Below are 17,778 nucleotides of genomic sequence, written 5' to 3' on the forward strand. Positions count from 1 at the left end.
AACTGGGAGCTTGTGGGAATCCAGGTGCTTATCATTAATGCTGCTGCATTGTGGTTTGTGAGGATACGCGGGAGGAACTATGTGTCATGTTCCTGCTTGTCTGTAAAGGCTTTGCCAAATCCTACTTCCCCTCTATATACTGTATGGAGACACACACTTACATGCACTCACATATAGAGCGCAAGTGTGTGGTAGAGCTTCTGCAGAACGTCTTTTGTCCTGCCAGAAATCACAGTTGCACATAAGATCTATTAAAGTTTAAACTACTTCCCACCCATCAAGAGACGCACGTTTTTGTTTCTATTATCATAATGTTGTGATATCATTAACTGCTTTCAACTCAGTATAAAGTTACACGTCTAAGTTTTCAAAAACCATCAAAGAAATAGGGGCTAATGACAAACAAAGACAGTCTGTGGCTTACTGTATCATCTGAGATCTACCCCCTCCAGGAAAAACCACATCCCTTCAACTCACTGCCTTGACAAATGTAAAACCCTGGCTGGACTTCCTGTCAGAAGTTTCAGATGTGACACAAATAGACATATTCATGCAGGGATCAAAGCACACAAAGTTCTGTGGGTGTCCGAGCAGACAGAGAGAGCTTGTGTTTGGTTTGTACACTCAGCATATTTACTGTCAGACATACTCGATGACTTTCCACAGGCTAACTGATTTTAAAAATAGCACGGCGTCACATATGACAGCTATCACAAATGTTGGTCTTCAGTTAGTACTGTCCTCATATTGAATGATGTGTCAAGCTCTGTGAATGAAAGCTGTGACTAAGAATGTCCTACTGAGCTGAAGAATGTGTTGCAAACTGACTCAAATGATAGAAATGTAAGGCATCAGGTGGCCTCTCCTCCTTAAAAAACTCAACTCTTGATGCCGAAAAATGATCTTTTAAACCAAGTCCATCGTTCTTGTAAGTGTTCTTTTTTTAAATAATTAAAAGACATTTGCCCAGAGCTGGCCACACATCTGTTAATCCATTAACCATTAATTATCTGTGTACATTTTTAAGGTGAATTTTAACGTCGACATTACTTTGAATAATGATTAAGGAAACGTTTCAATTCTGTTAAATTTGTTTTCTGTTAATGTTACTTTTATTACTTGAATTCATTTTTGCCAACCCAAGTGAGCTGCCTTATTTACTCCTGACTGCTGTTCTCTTTTTCCACCCGCCCATCTGTATAATGTGTGATTTGGAAACACTGAACAGAAGGCCCTGATTGGTCAAATGAGATGTTAACCAAAAGGTCAGAGTGCGTGAACTACTTCAGAGTAGTTTTGAATCAATCCTTGGATATTTATGGATGTAAATGTCTTTACATTAAATCTTGAACTGCCTTTTCATCATGAGGACGCTCGCTGATGCAAGACTGAAAGAATACAGTAGAACTTCAGATGGTAAAAAAAATAAATCAGAAAAACATGTTTTTCTTCTCAGTGGTCTATGCATAGACTGTGGCTGCTGTGTTGGTTGGATCTTGAAGTGGTTTACATGATCAGAGGTGGCGCGAGTGACATACACAGAACAGCAGATGTTTGAATGATGGTGATAATGAAAAAAGATATCTAGTCCGCTGGTGGGTGGACATGCGTGCTATTAAGAGTTTTCTCAGATACTGTAGTCTTTTAAGACATTTAATCTAGTGACACTGTAAAAAGTTAATAATACATCTTTGTTAGCTGATGAAAGGCAGGGTAGGTGATTTTCTCCAGATACACCTTTTAAGATTTTCGTTTAAATTGTCATTAGGTCCGTCAGTAATTAAGAATTAATGTGTTCTGAAAAAGACACGAAAATAATCTGTCATCTGTCGCAGCTGTAAACACGTGAAAACTTCGACCAATGTCGGCACTCGATCACGTTATAAACCAATCAAGCCTCTCTACCCCATGTATACAAGAGCCCACACTCAAAGCATGAGCAGAAATTTGCTCCTGGACCAATGGCGCTAGTATATGTAAGTGAATTTTTAATTCACTGTGCATATGCCCTACTGATAAGTTACCTCACCCACCACATGGCACTAAGGGGCTACCACCAGTTTGTGGGAGGCAGTTCATTTACATGAAGTCATTGTTTGTGTGTTAATTTCAACTAGAAGAAGCTACTTGAAGAAAAGTTGGAACTAGCTACACAATGGTCTACATTTTAAGCTTTTTCTCTGATTGCTTGTAGGTTTCATCCATTGATAATGTTTTTCAGAAATCATAAGCTGAACAGAGAGTTTCAATACTAACTGGCATTTACAACATGAGGAATCTTCGTCTGGGTTCAAGGGCATCTTTTTGCAACAGGTACTTGTAAAAACTTGAGAAAATATCGCCTTTTAAAGCATTTTATGGTCACTACTTTAAGATCAGGGCTACGTGGAAGGATACACACACACACACACACACACACACACACACACACACACACACAATGAATGAATTAACACAGTTAAGATGGGACGTCCCGTTTCCTGTTACATGGGCAAGAAGAGGATGGACACTCCAGAAAGTGAAAGGTCTGTAAAAGAAAACACTTTCTTTGAGGATCGTCAACCTCCTGAGAACCAGAAGGGGGGAATGAAAGCCAGCGCCAAGCACCTTTAGCTTCTCAGTGAACCAGTCTGTAATGTTCATTAGTCGACATGAGGAGAAAATGGAGGGCATGAATGGAGGGTACACCTTTGTTCTGTTACCCAGTGCCAGGAGAGGTCCAGTAACATTAGATATGGCTGACCTGAAGTGAATGTTGGACTCGGTGAAGGAAAGAGAGTGCCATAGCGGGGGGTGAGGAGCGGAGGGGAGGCAGTACCCTCCATACTTCTAATCTCTTGTATTCTTTTCCCCATGGTGCCCCTTATTTCCAGAACTCTGCACCTTTTCCTTTCCATCTTTGGTTAAGCTACTTATTGCCAAATTACAATTATTGGATGTTGAGTGACCCTCCTCCAACCCCCCATGAAACACACACGCACACACACACACACACACACACACACACACACACACACACACACACACACCCCACACACACCATTAAAGTATGTTGTTAGAAATGCTTTGCTGATGAGCAGTCCCTAATTCACAGAATTCCCACAACGCCCATTTCCCTGTGACATCACACTCAGGATGTTATTATAATTTAGATCCACTGCGTAACAGCTTGAAGTCATACAAATGAAGCGATTCAGGAAATCACACTGATCTTTTTTAATGAGCGGAAAAAAGTTACATAGTCACCGAGTTAACATCTCAAGAAACACTGTTATATTTCAAAGTCAATTCAATAAGCTTTATGTTTGATCCAGATATGATCAATGTATTGTTGAACTTGTCTCACTGGTGGCTGGTTTAATGACTGAAGAGATCACAAAAAATAGAAACTAACAAATCCCCCCTATACCAGGGACAGGGTTTGGACTTTTACCTGGGTGTATGATAAAAACCACACTGTAAAACAATGCCAATGCTCAGGCTAATGTAAAACATCCGAGGACAAAGGAGAAAAAAGCAGCACTGTAAAAGGTCACAACAACACAAATTTAGTGGTTGAACTGCCTGTAAACATTACATTGTAAATCCTTGTATCATGTTAGGAAGAAAAACTATAAATGCTTAAGTTGTTTCTGGAGGTGTTTTATTTGCCACAACAAATGCTAATTTAAATGCCTGAGCATGACAACCTTCCCAATCTTGTTCCTTTAAGGCGAGTAGCTCACACTTTAATGTTCATTCACACAGGCTGAAAATACACGTTGCATCGAAAACCGCCCAGAGCCCTCCTGGTGGGGTCTACCTTAATGAAGCAGGCAGTGGGTATGTAATGTGTGCTCAGGCAGAGGGTAACACCTGGACCAGCTGCTAGCTATAAAGTACCAGCGCTGTTGGGGACTATCATAGCACCTTGCGGACCTTCCCGTCCACTTCCAGCAATGCCTTTAAAAATAAATAAATAAACACTTTACAACTTCCATCTTTAATTGGCCTGTTACCTCTGTCAGGCTATGAACCATTTTGTACATAGAAATGCACATTTTAGCAGAATGCTCTCACATAAACATTAAACAGCACTCACAAACACACACCCTCAGGTGAGTCAAACACAACAAACTTAACATAAATCTGCTTTTCTCTGTATTTACTTTCTCACAGCAGAAGCAGCAGGCTTTGGTTATGAGGACTGAATGTGTGTTTAAGTGAGTGTGGGTATATGTATTAGAGGCAGAGTGTGCAGGCTTATCTGGCAAAGCATCAGCCCTGGGATGATTTGTTCACTGCCTGTGTTGTGCGGGCGCAGAGAGAGCGCTTTTGTCCTCTTGGCAGAGGGCAGGCTGAGATCCTGCCTCGACAGCCACCAGCTAACAGTCATTTATTTACCAAGTACATGTGCAGGAATTTTTCTGGATTGTGTTTTTGCAGAGACATGCAGTCAACCAATAATGAGCTGTAAATCTCTTCCTTTAAGGATTGGTAATATCACTCACAAAGTCCTTTTAACACGCATACACTTCTAAAGTGGATTAGCTTGACAAAGATGAATGGGAAACACTGGCTAATCCTCTTTCTGGAAAATAATGGAAGTAAACTTTCTCCAAACATTAGGTCATAAGTGCCTCAGTTTTGCAAGATGAACTCATGATTAGAGATCTTTTGGCTGACAAGGGAAGTGATTTCATTCACATCATTGTGGACTTTCTATACTGCCACGAGTAAAATCGTTGTTTCGCAAAGATAAAAAGTGTCTCTGGACAGATAAAAGAAACTTGACTGAGACATAACTGCATATATTATTTTTGAAGGTAGAACAGCATACTGTAAAAAACGTGCACTTTATGTTTTATATGACAGAAAGAAAGGTGAAACACTTTTGAAAGCTTTTAAAAAAACCCCCTTGTGTTCCATACTGTGCAGGCTGCTAACAGTGGCCAACAAAACATATGAAATGTGTTCTTGCAGTATAAAATCATGTTGAGTATTGCACTACTAGCTAACCCAGTAATGCAGACTCAAAAGAGTTGGAGAGCAATAAGTAAAACACAGTTACAAATTGTTCACACCCATTTTAAAGAAGAATTTATTTGAAATTATGAGTATATTGAGAATTTGAAAAAGAATATTTATTGCAGGACAAATTTGACTTGACAAACAGATACAATATTCTCTTCAAGAGTACGTTTTGCACAATTGTGATTTATTTTACTTTATTAAGTCAGCATGCGTTTACAACATTTAGGGCAGCACAGGAACCAGTCAAATAATAAATTCAGAATACTTTGCTGCCTGTTTCTAACACTTGACCTCATGTGAAATGTGATAAACCCTGTCCACCTGGTTCTCCATCAGGGAAAAACAAACACTGGGAATCATTTCCACAGTTATTTGAGTCTGATCTGCTCAGCAGCTTGTCTGGGTGTACGCCATCCACAAGTACATGTCAACAGGAGGAAGATTTACTGCATCTGAGCCAGGGGCCGGTTTAGCCTGTGGAGTGTGAGGCTGATTGACTGAGTATGTGTTAGGGTGGTGTGTGTGTGTGTGCGTGTGTGTACACCTGTGACAGTGAACAAGTGTGCAAGCAAGTAAGTCTGTGGCTTATGTGATGTCTGTATAACTCTGCGTCTTGATACCTAATGGTTTTGCAGTAAAATGTCTTTCTAATTGAATGTTTGCATTCCACTGTGCATAGGTGTGTGTGTGGGTGTGAGATTGCGTACATTTGCCATGTCTTGGAAGCCAGGCAGGAGGGGTTACTGTGGAGCACTGGGCCTGAGCAGAGTTAACAGCTCATTAACACCAATTCATTATGGGCCACTTCTCCCTCCCTAACTGTGCTCTGTATTGAGACACAGCCAGCCGCACTCTTTCACACACAATGTAAATCACTCAGGACAAACTCACAGGCACAGAGGGGGATCGCAGCTAGGGAGCCTCCTGGTGAGAAATATTACTGATGTATTAGTGTTTTTTAAGTGCAGGGGTGCTGTTAGGAATTCTGGGCCTCCAATCAGAAGCACACTTGCGACAAATGCAGTAAACAGGCTGGAGAATTGTGCATGGGACCTGTAACAAAGCAGACCTATTGCTGTTCCAGGGATTGGCTGGGTTCACCCTCAGTCCCTCTGAAAATGTGTCTCCTGGTTGGAAAGTTGTTAATTCCGCTCGATTGCTTATTAGCTTAATACCTGATTTTATCTGCTACAATTTAATAAACAATTGTTCTTTGCTACAGTAAAATCTTTTAAGCAGTCAATTATTTATTGACATTATTTTTCTAGCATAAAATGTTTGATTTGCAAACAAGCCAGTCTAGTAGTTGCATTCTACATTCTTAGTTACATTCTTCGATTTCCTCCAGGTACATTTTATTTCTCTTAATAAGCAACATTTTAAACATTACATTGTTAAGCACATTGCCCTCTGAGTCTTTTGGGACTCCTATAATGGCTGCATTACCACTCAACATCTATTTCACTAAATCAAACCACATTTCTTCTACTTGTATTGTTTCATGCCAATAATCACCAGACTCAACAAGCCCACGTTTGTTACAGCCAAATACGAAACAAAGAGCAATTTGGATATGAATGGCCTGAGATATAGATAATATGGACAATTCTGCACTGAACAATCATGATCTTGAGGGGATTTGTGGCACAGCTGCAGATTCTCGGTAGACAAGCTCTTACAGGACGAGGCATGGCACTAAAACACAGCTGCTGGAGGTGTGGAGAAGCACAGAATGAGTTTCTCTGTCCGTGTATTTGTATGTCAGCAGTGAGGCCCTTGATGTTTTGACCTTCTCAGCGGCTTCATTTGTAACATGAGGAGGGTCCATATAGAAGACCATGGGAAAGGGTATCAAAGAGGTAAAGAGAAATCTCTGAAACATATCATTCATTATGAGTTTAATACATAAATTGTTAAGCACAGATTAAAAGTGAATGATTGGTATGATGTAGTTTTATCTAAATCACATCGTCAAAGTTGTTCTGGAGAGGGGGCTCCTCAGAAAAAAAAAAAGCTCAAAGGTCAGGCCTTCATGCCCCAAGGGAGAACAGCGGCTGGTGGATAGCCACATGCACACACTTTTTACCCACAATGCACTGAGGGCTTTGTATTTCTGTCATCACACCTACACTTTAGAATCTCTCATTTCCTACAATGGGACCGGATGCAGCTCTATCATCTGTTCCCACTTCAAAAGCTGCCCATTGTGGAGGGAGTGAAGAAGAAAGAGACACAATCCTCTTATTATCAGGCAAATATATAGCAGGGTACAGACTTGCAGCTCACAATCCTTTCCTATCTGCTTTAAAGTGGGCTTTGGGCACATTTTGGGTGAAAAAATGTATTTAGGCTTTAGCAGAGGAGTTGATGAGGTGAGGGAGCGCTACCTCCCCAGGATTTTCTTTTGAAAGCTCCATTTGACCTCTAAAAACTGAAAGAGAAGAAAAGCCATAAAACCTATTTTCCATTACGTCTCTTTAGAGTGGTGCCCGCAAGTGAAGGGACGGAGGGATATGGAGAGTGAAAGAAAGAAAAAATTGGCTTCTGGTTACCGTTTACATCACTCACATGTCAATGCAAATAAGGTGATCTGGCGGCCTCGACACTTAGTTTGCCCCAAAACACATAAAAACAACAATGTTCTTTGTATCTTAGGTGGTCTGATGAATGTGTTTTTGCCCATATATCTCATCTCCCTTTTAATTACAATAAGTTGGTGCTATAATAGGATTGTCAACTACCAAGGAGTGACAGCTTAAAAGAAGCGCTTTCCAGCTGAAATGTGCCTTTGAGGGCCGATTTTCCAGAGCTTTCTTGCTTCACTTTAAAGCTCCATCCAATTCAGCAGTCCTTTCAGTGTAGCTGGGATACAAATCCATGCCACTGCAGCTATCACAGGCCCAGAATGAGCATAAAAAAGCTGCATTACATCTTGCTTCGTTTTATAAAGGTTCTCTTTGGCTTCTCATGTGATGGGGTGCCTCTATAAGCGCAAAATGTCCCACTTTGGGCTGCCAAGTGTCTGTGTTACTGGGATTTGTCATAGGGAAGTCAAAGAATCGCAGCCAAGACAATGCTAGCAGCCACCATTTCATCGTAGCTCAAGCTTCTCTATCTCATTTCAGAAACTCTTCTGTCAGGCTGCTGAATGCCCAAACACGTACCTTCATCGAGCTACCAATCAGCCATGGGCTTTACTTTTACTTCATTATCTCCCCCTCTCACTTATTTTCCTGTTGCAGCTGACACTTCGACAGATCCCAGGAGTGCTGCTGTTTCAGCCAGCGTATCTTGGAGGCAGTGGATGTAAGTGATAACCATCCCCAGCCAAAGGCTACTGCTGTGCCTTGAATCCCTTTGTTGGGGATTTCAAGGCACGCTCACGCCGTCCCGCACATCCACCCTCCGAGAGCCTTTACAAAAGAAGGGACACATTTTGCAACCTTCCCTCATATGTTTTCTAACTCTTTTGTTAAAAAAAAAAAAGGTTGGAAAAAAACCCATATGGTATCACCTTACAGAAACCTGCTTATGATTTTCACTGGTTGGGAAAAGATCTGAATCAGATGTAGAAAAAAAAGAGGCAATAGGGCATACTAAAGATGCCCTACGGTCTTTCCTGGTGCGGACCACACACATGTGAATCCTACAGAATAATACTAAAGGATAGGTATGGATTTTTTGAGGCAAAATGTTCAAAAACACATCTATTACTCAACCAATAGATTAACAGAAACTTAGAAAACAACTCAACTGTGTCCAAAACTGTTACACATTTAAGCAATGTGATACATTCAAAAACAAAAAGAAAAGTTTATCAGAAACAGTTTCTGAAAATCCAAAGCACACAAATATTATTAATAAGCGCTGACATGACCATTCGCCATAATAGCCATCCAGGCTAAAATGATGTAAACTAGAAATGTACACCTTGTATTGTGTTACACTTATAGACTTACTATAAATATAAGGTCACTTTTTAGATAACAATTACTTTATTTGTCAAGTGGCTGAATGCAAACACAAGCTATTGTCTGACCTTCATAGGTTATCGATTTAGAAGCATAATGGTGCTGATTTGCTGGACTGTATCCAACTTAGAAATTGTAAAAAGGAAATTTTCTGCGAGAAATGGTGAACTGAATAAAAATGCTTCTGTCAAATGCTATTAATTAGACTTTCCCTTCTGGGTTAAAATCGAATAAAGAAAGCAATGCCGTTGGCATAGTCTGGACTACTACTATTCTGAAACAAACTCATAGGACACATGCTTCAGATTACATCTTTCTATCCAGTGCCTGCACAAAGACAAAGAGGATTTGGGGGAGAAAGTTCCCAGCACCTCATTCACCTCTCCTCACCTCTCGATCCCCTCCTTCCTCCCTGTCCACGGATCTGATAGAGCAGAGAGGCCCAGCGGCAGCACTGTTCTCCCAAACAAGCCAGACCTGGGAATGAGAGGGGAACTTGTAAAAGATAATCACGCTTTATGAGGGCCCCTCAAGAGGTCTGCTCGAGGAAAGCACATTTCTAAATTTAAGTTTTTTTCCAGTCTAATGGGGAGCAGAAGAGTGGAGTGTTGAGGTGAACAAGGATCAGTCTAGTCACACAGGGACTCCATCAACAACATCAATATTTCTATTTTAAACATGCATTCAGTCTGCCTTTGCACAAATATTTTTCATCACCCCATTTTGGAGGAAGGTTAGTCCCTAGCTGAAAATAGTGGAAATGTGTAATTTCTTAGCAAGAAATATTTACAGAATCGTAGTTAAGCATAATTTAGCATGCAATTGTTGATTTCACAGCACAGTTTTTACTTACATAGTGTTTTTTCCACACTCTAGGAGAATAAAACGTCTCTTTTATAGTAAGGTTTGTGATTTGCTGCTGAGCTTTAGATATGAGACATTTATGAAATAGCAAAGCAAAATTAAAATCATCCCAAGTGGATTTGCCTAATTTCCAGTCAAAAAGATCTCATTACACTGAATATCAAGTTTATTCATCTGACAAGTCCAAATGATCACTTCAAGATATTAAATGAAAAGCCAAGAATTGCTTGAAATTAGTATAAATAGCAATGTAGCAAGCAAAATGTAGTGAAACGAGACATTTAATCAAGATACAAGTTTTTCTGGAACAATATCACCCCAAACAACAGGTTACTTTATAAATTATCTAACTGGTTTAAGAATAAAATTGCAGATAGGCAAATAAAAAGGCAGAACTCAAATAATAGTTAAATATATTTGAAGAAACTTTCATTTCTTGCAAATTACAAAGAAGACAATCGTCTGTCTGTGTTTTGATGGAGTTCACATATTTTTCTTACGGACAAACTTCAGATAAGTCTAAAGAAGATTGAATAAAGTTGGATTTAAAATGGGTAATGCTTTCCTTTGCGCAAATAGCTATTGGCAGCACATGACTTCTATCAATCCATGCTGTGCCATTTGCATTTGACATGGACCTTATTCACGCCCAATCAAGTCTGATAAAGAGAGGCAAAGAATAAAAGAGACAGGAGGGCAAAAATAAAAGGCAAGACTGAGAAAGGACAAGCAAAAAGAGAAGAGTTAGCAGGCAAAAGAACGCGAGGGAGCAGTAAACAAAAAGAGAAGCCCCCCTCCAAAAAACAGAGGAATAAAAAAAATTGACTGCGTGGGTGAGTTGGTGGTGCTGAAGAGAAGCCAAACCCTGCGGCCCTCACCTCAGCCACATCTTCATAAGATGCAGCGCCTCAGTATCCCCAGTGAAGCCTCTGGCCTTGCAATAAATACATTTTCAATTAAAAGCACAGGGGAACAAAAGGGAAGAGGAGGAGGAGATGATGGAGGAGGGAGGAGGACCCTGGAGGAGTCTGAGTGAATCCTCTGGATGACACCTCTGGCCACAAGGCTGAGATGTGCTCACAGCAGAAGCTCCGTCACACGCGTGCAGTCTAATCACTGGCTGGTTCTTTGCATCCAGTCAGGTGTTTAACAGAGCCAGAGTCTGAGTCCAAAAGTGCACCAGTCAGCATGTTGATAGAACACCTGCAGTGAAATAAGATCTTTACAGGACACACTGCAACCTGAACTCCACACACATGGAGGGGCTTAGGTTTTTTTTTTTTTTTGGGGGGGGGGGGGGCATGAGCCTGAGCTGGACTACAGACATATGACCACCAGTGCCTTTGAAGATTGTTATTGGTGGCTGTTGTGAAGGCTAATATAAGGTTTACGTCAGTGCAACTGGGTGTAAAGATGATATCAGAGTGCACTGCAACCTCTGACACAGAGTGCAACCCTGCAGCACCCTGACCAGGGAAGAAAGATAATCTGGGTTCCAATCTCAAATGCTTTTCTCTGCTGTGACAGAGCAGACCGGCTACAGACCCAGGTTAAGGAGCCTGATCAATAGTAACGGGGACAGGCACATACTTGCTCCCCTGGAAAAGATAACTCCTAGCTCATGTTTTCATTGTTTGGTAATATATGTGCCAAGTGTCAGTGTCCTTTTGTACATTTCAATCTATTTGATCCAGATACTGGTCTCACTGGCTTGAAAAACATCAGCTGTCTGAAGAAACACCAACAAAAAACAGCATTGCTTGTTCAGTGCATGATGACACAGCAAAGATGTAAGCGATAGAGCTGTCTGTTATAGAGGTTCATACCTGGAGGCAAAAGCAACAACAGAATTGACTGAGCTTCAGAGAGTAACACTTAAAGTGGATAAAACAAAGTCCAGCACCTGTGAACGACTTTGTTTTAACCTTAATTCTACAAACACGTATAAAATGTACTTCCAGTCCCATTCAACACCAACACTGTTAAAAGCAACCTTCACGGGTGATAACTTAAACGGCAATGTCAGTGAAATTGGATATGATTGACTCAGCTTAATTTTCAATTCAAAACAACTGAGCCTCAAGAGTTATGGACTCATTTATCAAACCTTCTACATCCAGCTGCAGGGTTTCCAATAGATTCCTTTGTGTTTCCTTTGCTTTTGTACATAACTGAGAGGTTAGAGAGTGTTACATCAGTGTCGTAAGGTCCCTATTTTAGAGGGGAACTATTAACCTCAATGGATATTGGGTTTCAAATATAAAATCTAAACTTCTAATGAGCAGATTTCCAGATGGATTGGGGATCAATTGATGAAAACTTTGGTCATGCATGAGCTAAAAAAAACAACATATAATCGATTGGAAACTTTTATTAGGCTTTATGTTGCCTTCAAAGCAGTATTTTAACACAGTCCATGGGAATGCAAGGTAACCCTGAAGTGACACAATATGACCGTTGGCAGGCATCAAAGCCACTAAATATGGGCTTCTTTAGAGAAGTCAGTGATGAATTTGTCGGCAGGTCTGGTTGTGGCGGCACAAAGCAGTGCGCCGCCTCAGCTACACGGGCTGTCACTGTGCACCGCCCAGGGTCATGGTCTTTGTTCTGAGTACCGTGACCGCTGCAGTAATTACCCAAATTAGTGAAGAAAAAAAGACTTCGGCATTCCTGGAGTGTCACAGGGGCCGGGATTGTGTGGGCAGAGTGTGTGAGCTGGATTCTCTGATTCCAGGGTGGATGTGAAGGGATTTAAGCACTCAGGAATTTTCCCCTCTCCTTATGCTCTCCTGTCACCATCCCCACCCATCATCCCACCCACTCCTTGATCTGCCTCTGGTTCCCAACAGGGGAAGAGAAAGATGGTGGGAGGGGAGAGATGAGCTTGAGGTCAAGAAAAGTATGTGGTGGTCAGAGTAGGTCAGTGGGTTGAGTGACCTGCAGGTCAGCGAATGTTGTCATAGCTGCTGATACTGTAATGAGAGAATGAGGAGCTGTCTGAGGTCAGATCAACTTATTAACTCACTGTTAAACACTTGTTTCATCAAGCTGTTATTGGCTTACAGCTGGAAGAGGCTAAGAAAACTGCCTCTGTTTCAGTTCTTGGCCCCAGAGCTGTTTCAACATGTTTCAGTTTTTTTTTTGCCATCTGGGCAGTAGCAGCAGTAGAAGTCAAGCACACTCCACAGAGATGACGGAGCTAGCTAGCGTCATCCCAGCTAACCAGGACCACCCTTTTACGGTTTCCACCAGGCCTGCCAACAATTCCCAGACAGGGCCCCATTTCACGGCTGCCTGCTCAAGGTGTGGGACCATACGTGGGCCCCATGGCTGGTTGGGGGCTGTGAAAGAGAAATAATGTGTTTGGATTTTTGAGCAAGTTACACTTGTGTGTGTCTGTTAGCGTGTGTTTGTGTGTTATTGTTGTAACTTATTAGACTGCTGTAGATAGTTTTTTCTTGTGTGCATGGAAGTTAGTTGTATGGCTCATCGTGGAATTTCCGTTTCATTTCCCCCTTATCAAGTCAGGAGGCTTGGAGGCCTCCAGCCCAGCGAGGCAGGGGGTTGTGGGAAATGTGTACTGGCTGCAGGAGTTGTTGTGATTTAGGCCCTGCTTTAGGAGAACACATGCCTATTTTGACAGACGCTGGCCTCCCGCTCAGACTGAGGTCTGCAATTACACAGGACATAAACACGGTGTGCTGGTGCCGGGCTGGAGCTGTGACGGCCTCTGGGAACGGAAAATGCTGCACAGTTTTGCAAAGGCCGCAAAGGCCTTGGCAGGCGCCCACAGACAGCCATCGCGTGACTGTGGGAGAGGGATGACTGGCGTGTAACACTGTGGAGCTACGCTGAGAGGGATTTGCTGTCGGAGAAACCACCAGAGAAACACACACAAAAGGGGTTACTTGTGAAGTGAGGTATAACGGTAGTGTACAAATATCATGAATGCAACTCAAACCTGAAGACAGATGTATTCCAGTAGTACCTGAATAATGGATGCTTTTTTTCATATTATGATACCGGCAGACATCCTACCAACACATATCCTTCTTAATGGGCTGAATTCAAGTTTTAACCAACAGAACTTTCTCTTTCCCAGCAGTACACATACGGCCTCATCTTTCCCCCTTCATAACCTCTTCAAACCTCCCTTACTCAAGTTGCATACTTGTTCTCTTCCTCAGTCCCTTCACTACTGTGCCAGAGCGTGTGCGTGCGTGAGTTTGAAAAAAAAGGGGGGGGTTTTGTGTGTGCCACCACGCACCAGGCACTGTGTTCAGTTTCCAGAGAGGAAGCATCACTTGGTCTGAAACAATTACTGATTTAAGTGTGCTAAATCAACTCTTATGTGGAAACAATGCAACGGCTGCCACTGTTATTTACTGTAATGAACTGGATACATTGTGAGCATGGCGCTCTTTAGGGACCTCTCATTGAGCCGGGCTGAATGCAACAAGCCCTGAATGGATGTCAGGCCACATAAAGGTTTTTGAGCAACAGTGAGAGTGTTGCCTTGTGGATAAAAAGAGTGGCGGTGAGATCATATTTACCCACCATTCAGCATGCTTTATATACGCCTATCGGCCACATCCTATTTGGATAAATCAGGGACAGAGGGAGCGGTCGGTAGACTAGAGTGTGTTTTCCACAGTCAATTCAGAGCGGGACCTGACACAAGCATGGGAAAGCAAATAACCCGGATTATGCTACTTCAAAGGCCTGGCCCTGTGAAAGATTGGAGCAGGAGGAGCAGACAAAGGTGGGAGTTAACAACACACACACACACACACACACACGCACGCACGCACGCACGCACACACACACACACACGCACGCACACACACGCACACACACGCACACACACACACACACACACACACACACACACACACACACACACACACACACACACACACTGTTATGACAGTAAAATACAGAAAGTCAGAATGGTTTATGAAATTCTATCCAACTGATGTTTGGGTTTGTTTGTTTGAGTGTCTTAGGCCTGATCTTAGGATAGTAATCTGGCCCATGAGGAAGAGGACATTAGGTGTGTGTGTGTGTGTGCTTTTTCTTTTCTTTTCATTTTTTTGTGTGTGTGTGTGTGTGTGTGTGTGTGTGTGGGGGGGGGGGGGGGGGGGGGGGGGGGGGGGTGTAGAGTAAAGGTTGCATGTTGAGGCAGAAACGCAGCAGGAACAGACTTCACCTCACTGGCTTGGTGTGTGTGAGTCTAACACTCACTGAAGCCTCGCCAGGCTCGCCAGACTTAACACCACTGCCAATGTGTGCGTACATGTACATTGGAGTGTGTGGAAACTTCCTATCCTATCTTCAAGAGCAACTAAAGTTCAGCTGACGACGTCCGCGTCTCATGAAAACCATCAGTGCATCTGCAGACAAACACAGATCATCGTGTGACAGTTTCCCCCTTAAACGTGAGGGAATCTGACTCCTGCAGCTTTGTGGCACTCTAACTGAGACCCTTCACAGCAATTCATAAAACAGTGTAGCAGCACACGCTAACATTACTCCAAACCACAACAATATTAATGGTGCAGCTGGTTAATTTCTCAGTGAAGGGGCAGTAAAGCTTGCCAGTGTTTCCCTGACATGAAATCATGTTACACACATGTGCTACATACCTCTGGACACAGTCTTTAGCGTTGACATGACTCTCACTCAAATACAACCCTATTCAACATGAGGAATGTTCACATCTGTGTGTGTGTGTACGTTTGACAAGTCAATTTTTTGTTCCTTAATTTCCATATAAAAATGCTCACCATCTTTTTCCCAAGAGTCACAGAAGTCTCACAAATGTGCACACACACTGACTAGCATGCAGAGGGAGGACAAACACACGCGCACACACACTTCCATATGCAGGCACACAGCACTCTGCTCCTTCAGGCTGTCTGGCTGTAAGATGATACCTCGTCTTGGAGCATTTCGCACATGCCTTCCCGGACAGTTCCCACACTCTCGGCTGCCTCAGCCTGTCTGACCTTTGCCAAGCTCTCCACCCTTCCCACTGCCCCCCTCCTTAGCCTCCTTCCTCCTTCCCTTTTATTCCCCCCTTCACCTCCTCCTCATCTTCTTCATAGGAACTGCGGTTTGGACAGCTGGGGCCAAGCTGGCTGTTCGGCTTGTGGAAAACATCCGCCACACATGAAGGACTGCGCTGATCCTCCCTGGCCTCTGCAGGCTGGCTGTGTGACTGACTGCTTGCCGGATCCCATGAACATATTATTTGACCAAACACTCCTGACATCCTCAAGCCCCATCTAACTCACGAAAAAAAAAATAATGAGTGTGAGTTGAGGCCAACAGGAAAGCTGTGGAGACAGATGAGAGACTTCTCATTTGACATAAACTCGCCCTAACGTTGTGGTTACATAAGTTCCACTGCACACCACAAGAGCAACCAGCATGACCTTAAATCCATAAATCAACCTTTATACACGGACAAATAGCTGATCACATGAAACTTTCTGAGATATTAAGAGTTTCCCCTTCACAGTGCCTTTCTCAAGGGAACTTTGCATAGAAGTACATTATGACTTGTTTTCAATGCAAAGTATGACTGATGACTGTAATGAACTTTCTGAAACACAACTTCCAGTTATTGCAAAAAAAATGTAATCTTAAGTCCCCAGTAGCTCAACTTGTGGAGTCCTGGTTGCAGCACTGCCAGTTTAACTCCAACACGCATCCATTGTTGAATTTGGTCTTCTCTCTCTCTTTTGACATTTACTTTCAATTTTCAGCTTTCCCCGTCAACAAACGAAAACATTCCTACTTGTTCAATTTCAAAAGCTACACAACCATAAATCTAAATGGCACACTTGTTGAAAAAAAATACTTCACGAGAATGGTTACAGGGCTTTAAGAGGTTTTTTTTGCAGCGCAGTTCAAATCTCCTGCAGCATGGCTCCAATTTAAGAAAATCTGTACATAGAGGTGCAAAGAGGCCTGGGTTACAGCCCCACACCCCCAAAATACACACTCATTCACACACAAACACAAACACACAGACTCACTCACATCCCCACATATGAGACTGATTTTGAACAACCACACGCACACGCACTTCCGTACACACACAGTGTATGCCTCGCATGCTGATGAAGCGAGACTATATCTGATTGAGTCAAAGTAAAGTCCTGTGTCTGCATTTTAATGGCAGGTATAAGCACACATATATTATACAGGTACACACACACACACACACACACACACACACACTCAGCCTGTTAACTTTGTTCTTTTCTATGACTCTGTTGCCGGCGACATTTTCTTTGTTGCACACACAAATACAGTTGAGTCTTTCCTGCAGTTTCCTCAGCTTCCCTTCTTCACAAAGGGATGAAAAATGAAGTGTGATGAATAGAAGGAATGGTGTAAGGTGTAGGATTACACCCCTGGCTGGAATTTTGCAGGAAGTAGCTTTACAGTAAAGACTGAAAAATATAATCTTGATGGTGTTGCCGACACCTTGCATCACATTCCCCCACTGTTTGAGACAGGATTATGTTGGGGAACCAAAGTCTTGGCAGGGCTCTCTCTGCCTGACCTAAGAATCAGAAGATTCCTCTGTGTGTGTGGTTAAATTCAGCCACAGTGTACACTCTCTATCAAACAAACAAACCCTAAGTGTCTGCTCGGCCGCTTTGCCTCTCACATCAAAATGTAGGAAAGCAAAAGCTTCTTCCTGAGAAAATATTGCAGCCTCCTTTTTTTGTGTGTTCATTTAGTTCAATGGTCAGCGTTTTTACAAAATGTCTGTTAAAATCTTTTTTTTTTTTTTTTGCTGATTTCAAGGCTAAAGCTAGACTTCTAAAATTTTAAAACTGTGCACTCAATTATGGAACTGCTTTGAGGTGGGGTATATTTATTTAGTCATTCTTGTCATAATACAACTTAAAAA

The 17,778-nt window shown here is 42.3% G+C and overlaps 1 protein-coding gene across 1 annotated transcript in view; it reads right to left on the reverse strand.

Moving 5' to 3' along the window:
• Positions 1-17,778, reverse strand: part of LOC306828572 (uncharacterized protein) — a gene marked incomplete at its 3' end in the record, with an annotated part of 106,698 nt that overhangs the window by 10,029 nt on the left and 78,891 nt on the right. Inside the window, exon 3 of the mRNA XM_079351093.1 lies at positions 9,375-9,461. The remainder of the gene's footprint in view (positions 1-9,374; positions 9,462-17,778) is intronic.

The sequence above is a fragment of the Symphodus melops genome, assembly GCF_947650265.1.
Source record: "Symphodus melops genome assembly, chromosome: 8".
In the NCBI taxonomy this organism is placed as follows: domain Eukaryota; kingdom Metazoa; phylum Chordata; class Actinopteri; order Labriformes; family Labridae; genus Symphodus; species Symphodus melops.